Below are 15,930 nucleotides of genomic sequence, written 5' to 3' on the forward strand. Positions count from 1 at the left end.
TTTTTTTTTTTTTTTTTGCTCACAATGATGAGCTTATGGAAGGAAAATGACCAGCAGATAACTTTGCACTGGTTTGCATAGCAAACATACTGGGCTCAGAAAGAGCTTCTCCATTTTCCAGATTGCAACCACCCCAACTTGCCTTTTAGCATGCAAACCAGAGGGTCTGCAGAGCCTCCTCCTCCCCAGTAAACAGGGTTAACTGCAACAGGAGTAACCAATGCAGTAGATACCTGAATTTACATTTAACACTGTTGTTTGCAAAAACAAGCTGAACATATCTATATAGAGAGTAATCTCTCTGTAATTTGGTATCAATGCAAGAGAGAATGTAGAGAATGAATCACTGTGTTAAATAAGCATACAAGGAATATGATTTCCCCCCCATTATCTGTATTTCTTTATTGTGAGGATGGTGAGACACTTGAACAGGTTGCTAAGAAAAGTTTGGGATCCCAGGAAATATTCAAGGCTGTGTTGGATGGGGCTCTCAACAACCTGGTCTAGTGGAAGGTGTCCTGCCCATGGGAAGAGGACTGGAACTACATACCTTTAAGGTTCCTTCCAACCCAAACCATTCTATGATTCTTTGACTTGTAAATATTTATAGTTTGCCAAGTCAATAGCTCATAGCACTAACTACTTGCATTTCAGAATACCTACTCAGTCTCACTAAAAAAGTGGAAATTACAGAGTTTTATAGCATTTGAGCATCAAAAGCACCTAAAAATGTGAGACTAATTTGTAACACTTTGCTCACACCACTCCCTTGCAAGTAACATAACTCTGCTTCAGACTCAGTTAATATAACACAGGAAAAAGTACTTTCAGGGCAACATCTTGAAAGACCAAGACATACAGCATGTGACAAATGAGCTGGCAAGCATGAGCTGGAGGGCCTGAGTGGCTTTGAATAATACAGGCTGTAATACCCAAAAGTCTTGCCATTGCCATACAACAACTCCACAGTGAACAAAACCACAGCTAGTATGCTCCTACCTGATAAAATATTAAATGGTCTGCTAATTTATTTTTATTCACTTGCACCTTTTTTTCTTATCCCCACACCCCAGGCTAAGATCTGATTGTCACTTAAAAGAATATTATAGAAGCAATATTGAATTCTCTAATATAAGGTTTAGAAATGCCTCAGGTATATTTAATAACTATCTGGTTTTAACTTAATATTTATTCCATTGTAATTACCTTGCTTCAGCTCATCTACAATCTTCAAGAAGGACAAATGTGTTTGCAAAATATATATTAAAAGAGAGCTGCCAAAGCAAAAATAAAGGCAGTGAATATTTTCCATTCACCTTGTCAATACAGTATGTCCTGAGATCCAGCTGTTCAAAGGAGCCAGGAGTGCTCTCCTTGAAGGTTTAAAGTGATACAGTTAGCCACACCCAAATAATTAAGTTGTACCTAGGAAGATGACTTAGGCTTTGAAATTCACTTTCACAGTGTCACCTGAACAAGCTGTGTGGCTGGTGACTGGGTGCTGAATTTCAAGCCACACTCTTGTCTGCCTTGAGTCACCATCACTCGTTGTGGGCTGCTTTTAATTTCCAGTTTAGCTGCCTCAATCATTTCCGTAACTATGAACTTTGGTATCTCATACACATTTATAAAAGTAATAAATTCCAGGTCTGGAGCTAGATGCTCAATGTCCAGGTCCTACAATGAACAGAAGAGCAACTTCTAGTCCTCTCAGAAGCCTGCACCTTCCAGTAGCCTTTTACATTCCTCCAGGAAATCCCTGCACTCAAGTGCTTTCATGGAGTTACAAATGATGAAATGTTTTGATTTTCAACACTCAAGCATTTATATGAACTGTCTTCAAAGGCACTAGCCACTGCAGTGAACTAAAACAACAAGAAGTATGTGGCAAAAATATGTGAAACAGTAAGTAAAATTAACTTCCAACAGATGCTGCATGGAAATGTAAGTTTATGTGGAACATAATATTCTGTGGAAATCTCTTTGAAGTTTTTTATTTTATAAAGTCCATCATTTAGATTATAGCAAAGTAGAGGAAACAAACTGATTCGTTCTTAAAGGTAAAAACTAAGGATTTGTTCCAGGTGAAAGTTTCTGCAAATGTTTTCCCTCTGCAAATTTATTTACAAAACAATCCTATTCCCCTTAAAATTGAACACATCTGTAAATAATATAGCACCAAAATAAGAACAGCGCACTTCAACCCAAAACAGCAATGAAATCAGTAGACAGCTACTGATTCATGTGATCTTCTCCACTTAAAACACTACACAGTGATGCTGACAACCGAGCAAAGGTACTTTAAGATTTCAGCACCATCAAAAAATAATACCAATTAAAGGGGTATATATACTTTTATCATTAGATCAATATGAGAAACTGCTTTATGACAAGATTATTTTATTTAAACACCAGTGCATAACATCAAGTTTCATGTAAAGCAACTATTCATAGATAATTGCTTCAGATGACAACTTTCATGCTTGCCATGTCTCTTCTTAAGGCATGTAGTATCCTGTGTTTTGTTTATAATTACAACAGAAAATGGATACTTCTGAGTGTATTATAAAAGTGGAATTTCCAGACTAATCTTTGTCAAGTGCTTATGGGTATTGCATATTTTGTTGTTCTTAGGCTTGTACATCCCCCACTCAGACTAACAGAAAGCAGCTGTCTCATTAATCTTTAGCAAATAGAAATGAAATGAGCTCCAGGCATTCTAACAAACATAGACGCCCAAATCCTAGAGGGGCTTTCAGCTGGCGAATTCCAGTGTCCCACGAGACAAACCTGGTGAGCCTAGAACTTTACTATTCTCTCAGAAATACCACAGAATATTTATGACATTGAAGTTCCTGATTTAGTATATCCACACAGAAGAAGTACTATGAAAAGACAAAATGACAAGGACAATTTCTGTGAAAAACAACAGTAACAGATTAGGAAAAGGATTGTTTTGTGAAAATCCTTTGTCCAAATAATGGAAGTAAACAGGGAAAAAAACCAAACTGAAATGTGTTATCTTGGATGCCTGTCTGCAGACTGCAGCGGAAAAGAGGACAATGTTTTATGTTCTTAAGACAGGCCAGGTAGAACACCTGAAATGATAAGATGCCACATCCCAGGTACCATGACATGAACAGAGATCTGTACTATGGCTCTGACAAGAACTTGCATCCTGTGGACCTGATAAGAAGTCTGTGCAGACTCCAAAGACATACTGGCAGCAGCAGTTTGCAGTCCACATATAAAAAAACAAAACAAAAACAACTGAGGAACGTAAAAGAAAACTTCCAGAGGCCAAATGTAAGTCATCTGGGAGCTGGGACCTGTACGACAGCAGTCTTTGCCACACTGCCATTACAATGTGCAGATTCAGAGAAAGGGGGATGTGCTGAGGCAAAGGTACAATCACAGGCTCAAATAGCAGTGTCAGGAGGGAGAAAGGAGACACACCTGGAACTGAGGACACATCAAGGATAGAAAGATTCTGCACAAAAAACCTCATTTGAAGTAAAAGGGATCCAGGTGTGGATATGCTTAAAAATCAAAGAGATGACATGCACAGGATATGCAATAATATTTAACTCGCCTAAATACTAAATACAAGAAAAAGATATTTTTAACATCTAAAGTTGTATTCAAGTAAGGAAAACAAAAAAGACCATAAGGTACAAAAAAAAACCCAACAACAAATCCACAAAGAACAAGTAAGAGAAAAAGTTTGAGGAACAATTTGGAGAAAGTATAAAAAGAGAAAATAAAACATTATTCAGAGATTTGGAAGCCAGACAGGGAGCTGGTAGTGCTAACAGCTGTTCAGGCTATAAAAGGAGTATTCAAGAAAGATGAGGTCAGAATGCAAAAATAAAATGCTTTTTCTCCATCTGGGTTCATAAAGGAGGAACCTATAACAGGTGGTTGGGAGGGAGATAGTGCAAGTAAAATTTTCTAAGAATTTCCAATTAAATTACTAAAAATCAGAATAAAGAACAAATTTAATGAACAGGAAAATAATTCCATTAGAGAGGTGAAGAGCTGAGATGGCTATTTGAAAAAGAACTAATTTCTCAGCCATCTATTGGTGTTTTCCAAAGAACAAACAAATGTGGAAAAGAAAGTAAACTTATACCATATAACTGATTTCCAAATAGCATTAATTTCATAAGGTCCTTTTGTCAAAGGCCCTTTATAATCCAGGCTGACATGGGATTAGAAGACAGGCCCTCTCATGAAAAATAAAAACATGTTTAAACAATTTGCAGTAAATGGTTATTATTCATATCAGGAAGAAGTCATTAGTCAAGTCCTGTGCAAAGATCCAATAGGAGACCAAAGCTGGAAAAAGCAGCTAACAGTGAGAAAACAGACTTTACTGATGATGCTTAGGTAAGTCATGGTTCTGTAGGCTCGACTGCATATGAAAAACTGTATCTTATGATACTTGGTGATAAAATTACAGCTGAAATTCCATGCAAATAAATGTAAAACACAGGAAAAAACATTTCACCTTTATAAGCAAAATGATGTGCTGATTATATCAGGAAAAATAACAACTCAGTGTGAGTAAAGAAAAAAAGCAGAGAACAGCATTACACTACTTTATAAATTAACAATACCATACCACCTTGAAGACTATTTACAGTTACGGCCTCTTGATTTCAGAACAGCTGTAGAAGGACTGGGCAATTTGAGAAAAAAAGTCGTGTTTCTGTACAAACAATGACTAGCAAAGAATCACCGAGCAAGTCCTCAGCTACGATTCTATGGTTTTGGAAAACACAACTGAGAACTCCAACAGACCCCTAAAATCACGATGAACATGAAGAAGGTCAGTTGGGCGTGACCTCCAGAACATCCTCCCAGGACAGCAACTGGGGGGAAACAGAAGACTCTATCAAGTAGCTGTCTCAGAATCAGCAAAAGAATTTTCTGCAAGGGAATCCTCCAAATTTGAGTTATAAAAGTGATTGACAGTTTCACCAGAAGAAACTACCCTGACCTCAGGACAGCCTTATTGGGAATGGGATAATATTTTGAAGGTGTATCTCTGCATCTGCATATCTCTACAGTTTGACTGTGCTCCCATTTGGTTTTAGGTGTCCAGTGCTGGTCACTGCTGTAAGAGTTAAACCACAGAAGAAGTCATGGCATGCAGGAACGGGACTATAATGTCATTTGCAATATTCTCCAAGAGTCTGAAGTAATTAGAGATAATGAAACAAGTATTACCATCTTTTTAAAGATAACATGCTATTTTCATCATGTGTACCATCATCAAAATGTTACTGTGCTAAAATATTATAAATAAAAAAACTCCAAACCCATTTTGTTCATGTTATATTATACTGCAAAAGTAATTATATTTTTATGCTAAATTTTACTTTGACACAGAATACTATACTTTCCTTTAAAACTTTAGGCATACATACAGAATTTCTCTGTATTAGTCCAAACTAAATTGACTTAAAATGTATTAAAAATACATTTTTGAAATATACTTTGATCCAAATATTAAGCTCTAAAGATACATTTTTGACAGTGCTCTACAGTTGCATCTAGAGATTTTGTTCAGATGCAAAGACAGCAATTTATAAAAGTGATGGCAATTAAATAAATTATGTTCTTTATTTAAATAAATTATCAGCCCTGAAAAATTAATTACATCTATCTATGGCAACATGGTTACTTCCGCTATTCAGGAAGAGATGTCAAAATGTGCATTTTTTATTTCATCCAGATAGAATACGACAAATAAATTAATTTCTTGCCTTTCTTCAGACTGCAACATATAAAACCAGGTGGAAGACCTAATCCTACTTTTCTATTTGCTCATGAATTATCATATCTCCATGACTAAAAAATGGATGTCATGTAACTACTATGGAAGTACCCCATCATAGAATTATTTCTCAACACTGATTCTTCACGCTCATACTGGTTTGCTTCAGATGGAGAGAAACCAAGGAGAGTACAGAATGGGGTTCTCCCTATTTTTTCTTTTTTATTTACTAAAAAAAAAAAAGATTAATTGATCTAATGTATAAATTTTAAGTGTTAATATAAAACAAAGGTTATTTTCCATCTCTGGTAAATCTGATTTTCAAAGATAGTAGATTGTAGCCTTTTAATGTAGATACAGAGTTAACAGCTTAATCAAAAGAAATACATTTGTGAAGTAGCCTTTCTAAGTAGTGAAACTGATTAAAATTCCTTTTTACTTTGTCATTGAAAAGCATCAAATTTATTTGCAATGAAAGAATTGACCAGGACAAACTGAGTAAGTGAAAATGCGTTTGATATTAGATGTAAACATCAAGTTTTATCTGCTAAAAATACGGGTTTTTTTAATATTTATTCTATCTTTAGAGGGTTTGGAGGCAATTATAAGCCACAGGCATGAAGTAGTTGGCAAACCCCTTAATAATTATTTTTCAGAGGTTGTTATAATGTGATGAAGAACTGGTTATTATTAACATAAAACCAAACGAATTGGTTTACATAAAATTATAAGACATGGAGAAGATGAGCATTGAGTCAAAAACAAAGTGACTCAGAGATGTTTACAGCACAGAATTTCTGGCAAGTCTTTGGAAAACATGACAAAAATATCCTTTCACTATCACAATTACTCTTAATTTGCACCATCTGAGTCTACTGCATACTTTGGAAAAAATGCATGTCACTAAACAAAATTAATGAAATCTTCTATGCACTCAGTTTCGCCTGATTTTCATGTAAATGGTTTCAAAGTGCCCTTGTAAACTGCTAAATGACAGCTTTCACAGCTAATCAATATTTTTTGTTTTATACTAAAAGAGAATTTTTAAAAGCCATTGTCAGTAGACTCGCTTGTATACAAACATGTCTGTGTGTCTTAAATTAACTCCATCAAAAATCTTTTACTGTAACTTCTCATTTCTTTATAAGCAGAGCACAGTCCCCATTGACCTGAAAGCTGGAGGTAAACAATGTGCCAGTGTCTCCAAGCAAAATTTAGTACAGCATCTCTGAAAATAAATCAAGCACTAAGCAGAAACAATAATTTATTAGGAGCTATAAATATCTCCCCATTCTATACAAAATGGTTACTTATTACTAAGATTTCCCTGTACTACTGGAAAATACAAACCAGAAAAAAAATGTACTGGTTAAAAATATATTTGGCATGTTTCCCCTTTTAAGGAATTTCTCTCTTAGCTCTTTTTCTTAGCCTGTATCATTAGCAATTCTAACACGTTTAGCTAATTACTATGAATCCTTACTTGGTTAAAGTGACTGTGCACATCTAATACATCTAATCAGATTGGTTTCCTTTCAGTTGACATGGCAATTTCAATCCCATTACCCATTAAAAAGCCCACTACATATTAAAATTATTAAAGGAGAATACTATTTAGGACAAATTTCAGAAATAAAGACTCAAACAACTGATTTCTGATTAAATCCATTTATTCTATTTTATCAAAATAAAAATTAGCGCCAATAGATATATATAAGAAGTTAAAAATTGCCAAGAATTAGTTAGCTATATTACACTGGAGAGCAGTGTCCCAAAGGAACCAGTCTGCTAACTGTAAACTGGAGAATTACTTGACTATATATATTATACAGTATATCATACACAGTACAGGACTGTTTTCCGTGTTTCAAAGGTTCATGTTGATGAGTTCCAGCTCATTTCATTCAAAATAATTGCAATGCAATAACCATGCTGTCATTTGGATTACGTGTCTGTGCACATTTGCAAAACCTATTTCCATTTCTCTGCACAAGTAGGCAGAGGCATTGCTTTTGGTTCCACAGTCAAGCAGCTCTTGCTTCTGCCTGGGCTAGACTTTGGAAATTATTAAACCACTGAGCAGAGGAGGCTGTGTAGGCTGCATATCTGCGTGTACACAGTGTCAGGAGACAAGCTCAGCGCTGCAGCTGGGCATCAGTAATGCCAATGCCGTCACAGGCAAGGCTTTGGGGCCAGTCAACAAGCCCTCTCCAAAAGTCTTCAAGCATTCCTTGAGAATTAACTGGGCCAGGAATGATTTCCAAGACACACTTTTTATGAATTCATCTTTTTACAGAGTATAGGAGCTGTGTACTGCTAAGGATGGACCGTACCAGCTGGCTGCAGAGCAGAACAGGCACTGGCACTGCTGGATCTGCTTTTGTAGATGCAGCCACATGTGCCTTGGTTACAGAAGAAATCCAGGAGCAAAATATTTATCATCTCTGCTGTACTAAAAGTTTCATCTTGATTAGATTAATAAGTCTCTTAAACCCCTGTAAAATGTTTGCATTATAAAAGGATTTCCTATAAACAAAGTGATCCAGTGTTTCAGGTATTAGGTATAAATATTAATCACTTAAATCTCTTTGTAAGGCTGAGACAAGACTATTGATTGCTAATATAACATTATAAGGCAGAAGGTATGAATTCCTTACTTATCCTAAAGTACTTTTTAAAAACTCAAAGAAAGGAAGCAGAACTTTCCAAGTAAATGTAATTAAAGTGTTTTGAAGGAAGAGGAACAAAATATGGCTTTCCCCTTTCTACCCAGCTAAGCCAACCACCTCACTACAACTGTGAGCTGTAGAAGCAGACTGAAAAAGCAATTTGGAATATTCTTCACAATGCATTTTACAAATCCTTGGTAATAAAGTACAATACCTCATTAAAAATAGGGATTATGTGGAATAGAAAACATGCAATTTGCAAAACACAGAGTCAAAGACCAAGAATTCTATGGATCAAGTGAATGTTAATTCATGTATTTTGGGGAAAAAAATGAAGTAATATTTCACACTGTCTGAATGACGCCTATCTAACGTACTGGAAATATCAGAATGAATATTTAGATTTGGGAAAACTGTGGATGTGTATATTTTGCCTTCCTGTATGTGCTGGTTATAGGCATATTGAGATGCTAATAAAGAAGACTGGAAGCCACAGGATGGGAAATTAAGTTTCTTGTCATGGACTATGCCCAGGCCAAGAGATAAGGAGGAAGATAACGGGAAGAGATGGACTGTCCCATGCCAACACTGAGTGCTTCACTATATATTTTGAGTTATAGAAATCACTCAAGCTCTGGTCTAGATTTCCAAGGGAAGGAAGACATTTTGGGTGCATCAGAATACCTGTGACAAGTGCTATAAATCCACAATAGATAATTGTGGAAAGCATAGACATAAACATCACAGGCAAATAACTCAGGAACTGCAGCTGCAGAGCATCCTGCCAGCAGGGTGCAGGTGGAAGGCTCAGCCCAGCACCCACAAAGGTGTTGTAGCTAGCACATTCTGCACTGATATCAACCACGAGGTGACAGCCTTCACTGCAGACAGTGCTACTCAACTACCCGCCTGAGGTGTCTGTTCTGGGGACACCTCACAGCTCAGGATCGTGTGTTTCATCCAGCATTAACAATTGCTAGATGCCCTGTGGAAGAAGGTGCTAATTAAAAGACTGAGGCTTTGTTTACAGTGGCATTAAAAAATGTACTTAAAACAAATTATAAAGTAGAGTAGTTAAGCTGCATTTACATTATGTTTGGACATATTTATTCAAAACTGAATTAACTTCTGAACCAAACAAATATAGGACTAATTAGAACAACAAAATTCATAGCATTTAATCCTCCCAAGAATCCTAGAGCAAACATGCTCCTTTCATGCCAAGAAGGGTAAAAATCTAAAACTTAGCTTTTTTTTTTCTTTTTTTTTAACACAGGGACACTGAACACCCTCTAAACCCATTATGACACTGAAATCAAAGCTATCTCCTATCCCTGTAGAGCAGAGTTGATTATTCTGCAATACTGAGTGACAAATTAGCTGTTATTTCAAAGACAAAATATCACCTTTCCACCAGAGCTAAATGGGAAATTTTTCAGCCATATGGTATAGGTTTTCTGAAGTTATGCTGCGCAACAGAAAATATTTCGGAGAAAATTCATGACAGCAATCACTGCTGCATCAACCGTAGTGTGACTCAGATTCTTTAACAATTCTTCCATATTCACCATAATAATCTCCCCTGAATTCAGAAGCACGAAATATTTCGTTTAAATAAATACTTCTTACTTCAGTGAAACAACATCATTATTGAGATGAGGACACTTTAACATAAGGCTCACATACTGTGAGGATATAAAGCAACGTTAATGCAATTTTAAGAAAAAAAAAATTATTTGCAGTGAAAAGTCCTAATGAGGAAGCATAAAGAGGTACAGCTTTGAAAACTTAGGCTTAAAAAATGCACCATCTCAATTTCAAACAGCACATATCCTACTAAGAATCTGATTACCTGTACTGCACTCCTTAAAGAGCATGATTTTCATGGCCAAGCATATTGTTACAAATGTTTGCTTTCTTTTCTAATAAGGGTCTCATTACACTTAGAGAAAAAATGTTAAACTGGAAACAGGAAGAGATTTCCCCCCCATGGAAACAGAAACAAAACCTATCAATATGCCATACAGAAGGCTTACCATAAAAATGGTTTTAAGGAACAAATTATTTAAGAAGTCTTCTTCTTGTTGCTTATTAACTGCATTCTACACCACTTTTGGAGATTTAGCTTTTGTTTCAATTCTAATACTTTCTACAATTTTATTCAAAAGAATTTGAAAATGGAACCATTCAAACTAAGTAACTTCTGCTGTATGAAAATTTCTTTTTTTTCTTTGCTTCTGATTAAAGCAGAAAAAATAGTGAAACAACTATTAAATTATGAAGTATGACTATAAATTACTACTAGGAGATTTTAAGTATTTTTATTATTTGAAAACTTATTTGAAATTTGGGGGATTTTTGTTTAAGTTTATATTTTTTATTATTTCACATTATTTTATGATTTCATTAATTTAAATTACATATCTGATGTGTTTCCTTAACATACCTTTTTCTCTTCCAAGAAAGGATGTTTCAACCCGTACTTGTAAGAAGCTGTCACAATTTAAATATTACAATAAACATATTTCCGCTACAGTTTTGTTTCATGTTTGAAGACATAGTAATGCACTGATACCAATGATTTAATGTTTAAATGCAATTATGAAATTAATTCGAAATATTTTTCAATATTTTAAAAAAGTAATCTAAACAGACTCCAAAACATGATGGGAAGTGTAGAGGGAGATGCTGAGCTCTTCTCCCTGGTATCCAGTGACAGGACATGTGGGAGTGATTCAAAAGTGTGCCAGGGGAAGTTTAGACTGGACATAATTTCTTTACTGAGAGGGTGGTGAGACACAGGAACAGGCTTCCTAGAGAGGTGGTTGATGTCCCAAGCCTGTCAATATTTAAGAGACATGGACAATTCCCTTAACAACACACTTTAGCTTTTTGTTCAGTGCTGAATTGCTAAAATTAGTAAAAAAATTAAAGAAAAAAGAGAGTCAGAGTACAAGTTGGAAAGACAACCAATACAGACAAATTTTCTTCCCTTAAATACCTGTCTGGGGAAAAAAAAAAAAAAAGAAAAAAAACCAAGGCTCCTAATTATCTTCTTCTCTCTTTGCAATCATAATTTTGTTGTTATTACAAAGGAGAATACTCTTTATTTTATTTTTACTTTTGTTTTTCACTTTCACATTTTTTAACCTATGCAGGTTCTGTGAGAAAAACATCTGGTTTCCATTTCCATGTTCAGTACCCCCTGTGCAAATTTCTAATCCTCAACAAATTCTTGAGTCTCAAATTTTTTTCTGGCAATTGGCTCCTGAGGACACTCAAGGACAGCTTATAAGGAAAATCACCAAAAAGGATATTTCTTGACCTTTTGCCATTCCTTGACTTCTGAGCCTTTGCAGCTCCAAGTCTCTGCCCATCACTGCACTGTTTCAGGCAACCTGAAACATTGATAGAACTTTGAAGGAAAAGAAGTGGTTTCATTGAAACATCCCTTTTCTGTGAACATGATATTTTTTTCTGAATAAAAAGAGGTTTGAAATGCAGCAAACAGTTTTAGTGATGCGTGCTCAGAGACATCAGTGCTTTTTCAGATGATTATGCAGAAACATTAAGCCATTTCTGCAAGACCATTTCCTCTGCACAGTTACAAGTAAAGAACTGGAGAATGAAATCAAGCTTAAAAGGTAGGGCAGAGAAAGGGCCACTAATATCCCAAATAACTAGACTAGTCAAGTGACAGAGGACAACTAACATCACAGCATAGGCTATCTTTTACTTTTTATGATTAAGAGAAATCAAAACAAAATTATCTCTCTTCCAGCAATGTGTTTAATGCCCCCTAACACAGCAAAATTAACAGGTGCTGCAGAAGCTTGATGCCTCAAAGCATCAAGTCCTTCTTCTGAAAGCTGTCCAAAACTGACATGACATTCATAATGCTATTTCATTAAACCTTTCCTTCTCATTATGGAGGAGTATCTTCAATAACTTTCTGATCATTCTTGAAAAGCATGTTAAGCAGCTATCAGACAATGTAATGCCAATGATTATCAGAGAATCATAGAATCACTGAGGTTGGAGAATACCTCTGAGATCATCCCGGACCAAAAACCAACATTTCAACTTAATCACAGCATCAAGTGGCATATTTAGTTGTTTCTTGAACACTTCCAGGGATAGTGACTCCATCATTTCCCTTAGGCAGACCATTCCAATGCTTAACAACCCTTTCCATCAAGAAATTCTTCCTGATGTCCAACCTGAACCTCCCCTGCCACAGCCTGAGGACACTTTCTCTTGTCCTGTCACTAGCTGCATGGGCGAGGAGGCCGAGCCCCACCTTGTGAGTGGCACAGAACTGGACACAGTACTCTAGCTGCAGCCTCACCAGTGCCAAGTGAAGAGGGAGAATTATTTTAATACAGCAATATAAGGTAAAGTTCCATCATGTAAATGCACATAAAACAGACATTCAGCTCTTCATGGCCATTACAATGAATTCACGTTAAGCAAAGATCTTTTCCAGAGATCTTGAAATCAAGAGGTTTTCTTTAATATAAGAGACCTTTTATAAAAGAACAGTAGCTGTTTATGCTCTTTTTTGTCAACATTTAATCTTCTCCTTCAGCCCAATGCTACACTTAAACCTGTGCTCTCTCTGAACACCAGACAGTTACTGTACAGTAAAATACAGAATGAGAACTGCAAAGAAACCTAACAACTCAATCAACAGGTTCCTAGCCCAATACACTAATATTACAAATGTACTCACAACAGAAAAAAAATTACAATTCTCTGCTCTAAAAAACTGTATATGCACACATAAAAATACATAGAGATAATAACTGTAGAAATTACATTAAATGCAGTGATATGTAAACACTGGAAAAACTACACATCAGTGCTGAATTTTCACACAGCCTAAGTGCTATTCATAAACCATTTGAAAACATTACTTTCCTTTTTTTAATCTGAGGAAGCATTTTCATTTTTCATGTAAAATGGGACTAGAAGATAAAGACTTGCCACACAAGGCATTTATTCTGATAAAAACTAATCAGTTTTATGGAATTTACACAGAATGCAAACTGGAGAAATCTTTCAATATTTGTTAAATTGAAATCTAATATTGAAATTCCAGTAAAATATTTTCCTGTTTGGGACAGTAAAGTTGTTCAGGTCAAACACAAGTCAGGGAACATCTGACAGTTTAACAGTATGGCCACCCCAGCTCAAGTGCCTGGCAATGTCCTCTAGCACTTACTCATTTAACAGGCTAGATTTGGCCAAAGGGACAATTCTTACTGTTGTGGCTTAAATGAGTCTTTAAATGATTCCAACGTCCACTGGTTAGGGATGATGAAAGAAAAAAATCAAGATTAAGTACAGTACTTCAAAAAAAATTCCTGCTTAACCTTTGCTGAAATTAATCAAAATACTGCTAAGACTGTAGATCATTGTTTAATTTTATTTTTTTTTAAATACGGGATTTTAATTACAAGGTGAGTTTATTATACAAACATATAACACTGAGAGTTTTGGTCATAATTTTTCTCCACAAAATTCTGTTATTCCTACATTAGACAGCTTTTTTCTTTACCATAACAATAATTTTCTCCTCATTTCCAAAAGTTGTCACCTTCAAAAAAGACAGCAATGTAGACACAATTAAAAATGGAAGAGAAAACCAGTAACTTTGAGTCTGCAAGTGATAGCAGGTAAGTCTAGGTTAATCGTGTGCTCAAACATGCGCATCCCAAGATCCTTCATTCAAAGAAAACTGGATGGTTGACAATAAAAATTAGGAGAAACAATTATTTTTTTTAAAAACCAAACAATACTAGAGTTTTCTTCAATATGGGTTCAGTAGCTTTTTCCTCATGTCATCAAGACACACCCAGGCAAACTTCATGTCTCTATTTTCAAGCCACATTTATTTGATGTGTTCACAAAGAGATAAATATCAGATCCAAGGTACTGCATAATCTGACAGTAATTGCTCTTAATATCAGCTCAAAATACATGTGGTATAGTATGCATTAAAAACACATTTGGCAGATTTGGATTAATGACTGTCTATTATTGTGTCTATTATGAACTTAGATTTTCTTAAAGTCTAAAAATATTTCATCATCCCTTCTTCTGAGTGACCTATGTACTAATCTTACTACGTGGCTAATGGATCTCATGTTCCCATGACATAAAATTCAGTTAAAAAAATAAAACACATGTTCCAAAAAAACTGACAAGAAAAACTGGGAACTAGTATCTCCACGCAGAACACTTTTTCAAAAAATATATATTAGATATTTACTGCTTGATAGGCATGTTTTAAATGTATAACTAACTAAGTACTCCACAATTACAAAAGTACAGCATAAAAAAAAAAGCTGTTAGTGCCTCTTCAGCCAACAAAGATGTCAAGATTTAGAGAGAAAAAAATGCATGTGCACTCTTATAATTTATAGCAATCAACAAAAGCAAAGAATGTAGTCAGGCAGGTTTTCATTTCAATGTTCTTTTGACAAGAGTTTGGGTTTTCCAGTATAAAATGGTTTAGGTTTATTTCCAAATAGAGTAAAAAAGAGTTGTCTCTGCCAATTAGGCAATACAAGTGATGGAGAGTCACTCACACATAGTTCTAGAAACATTCACCAGCTGGGCAACACCCCTCATGCTAATAACTGGAATAATCTCTGTAAAAAATAACCATTTTAAGAAAACCTTCTGAAACTGATCTGCTGACTGCCATGCAGATGGAAACAGTTCTGCTCTGATTCATTAATAATTGTATGGTAATGCCTCAATAACTATAAAGTGTTCCTGTAAAATATTCACCTGGCATTTGGAGCTCTTCTATGACCAACCAGATAGGTATATGCAGAGTTCCTCACAGTTCAGCTATAAAAAACAGTCATTTAGATTTCATTAAATAAAATATACTGATAAGTGAATGCCTGCAAAAAGCATATATCGCACCTAGTTAGAAGTGCAGTCATCTTTTTCTAGCTGGAAACAACTGTGCTTCGTTCACTTTCACTTTTTAATCATCATGAATTTCACTAAAGTTCCCTTTAAAAGAAACAATATCAGAGGCTAGTATGCAAGCAACAATCATCGGAATTTTGTACTTTTTTCTGAAAACATCAAAATAATTGAAACATTTTTAATTGCTAGGAATCTGAAACAAGCAAAAAGAAGAAGAATCTGCAGTAATGAGAACAAAAAAGCCACCCTTAACTGGCCTTTTAAATTCAACCTAAAAGGTATAATTCTGACAGGCTTTGCTACACTGTCATTATGATGAAGCTCAAACAAAGGGCTGATTGCATGGCTCTGCACTAGTAGTGTCACTGTACACTCACTATGTGTATGAGGATCATTATGGCTAAGAGGAAATCTTATCTTCATCAGCTGGAAGAAAAATTACTGATATGGCAGCTCACTACTAACGACAGCAGGAGTACTTTTACAATGCTGAAATTCTACAGAGAAACCAGCGCAGTCCAGTGAGAAAGT

The 15,930-nt window shown here is 35.4% G+C and overlaps 1 protein-coding gene across 1 annotated transcript in view; it reads right to left on the reverse strand.

Annotated features, from left to right (window-relative positions):
* Nucleotides 1-15,930, reverse strand: part of LOC114068395 (KH domain-containing, RNA-binding, signal transduction-associated protein 2) — a 183,987-nt gene that overhangs the window by 69,670 nt on the left and 98,387 nt on the right. The gene's annotated exons all lie outside the window — the stretch shown is intronic.

The sequence above is a fragment of the Empidonax traillii genome, unplaced genomic scaffold, assembly GCF_003031625.1.
Source record: "Empidonax traillii isolate 1590-97213 ecotype Southwest subspecies unplaced genomic scaffold, ASM303162v1 scaffold1058:size294411, whole genome shotgun sequence".
In the NCBI taxonomy this organism is placed as follows: domain Eukaryota; kingdom Metazoa; phylum Chordata; class Aves; order Passeriformes; family Tyrannidae; genus Empidonax; species Empidonax traillii.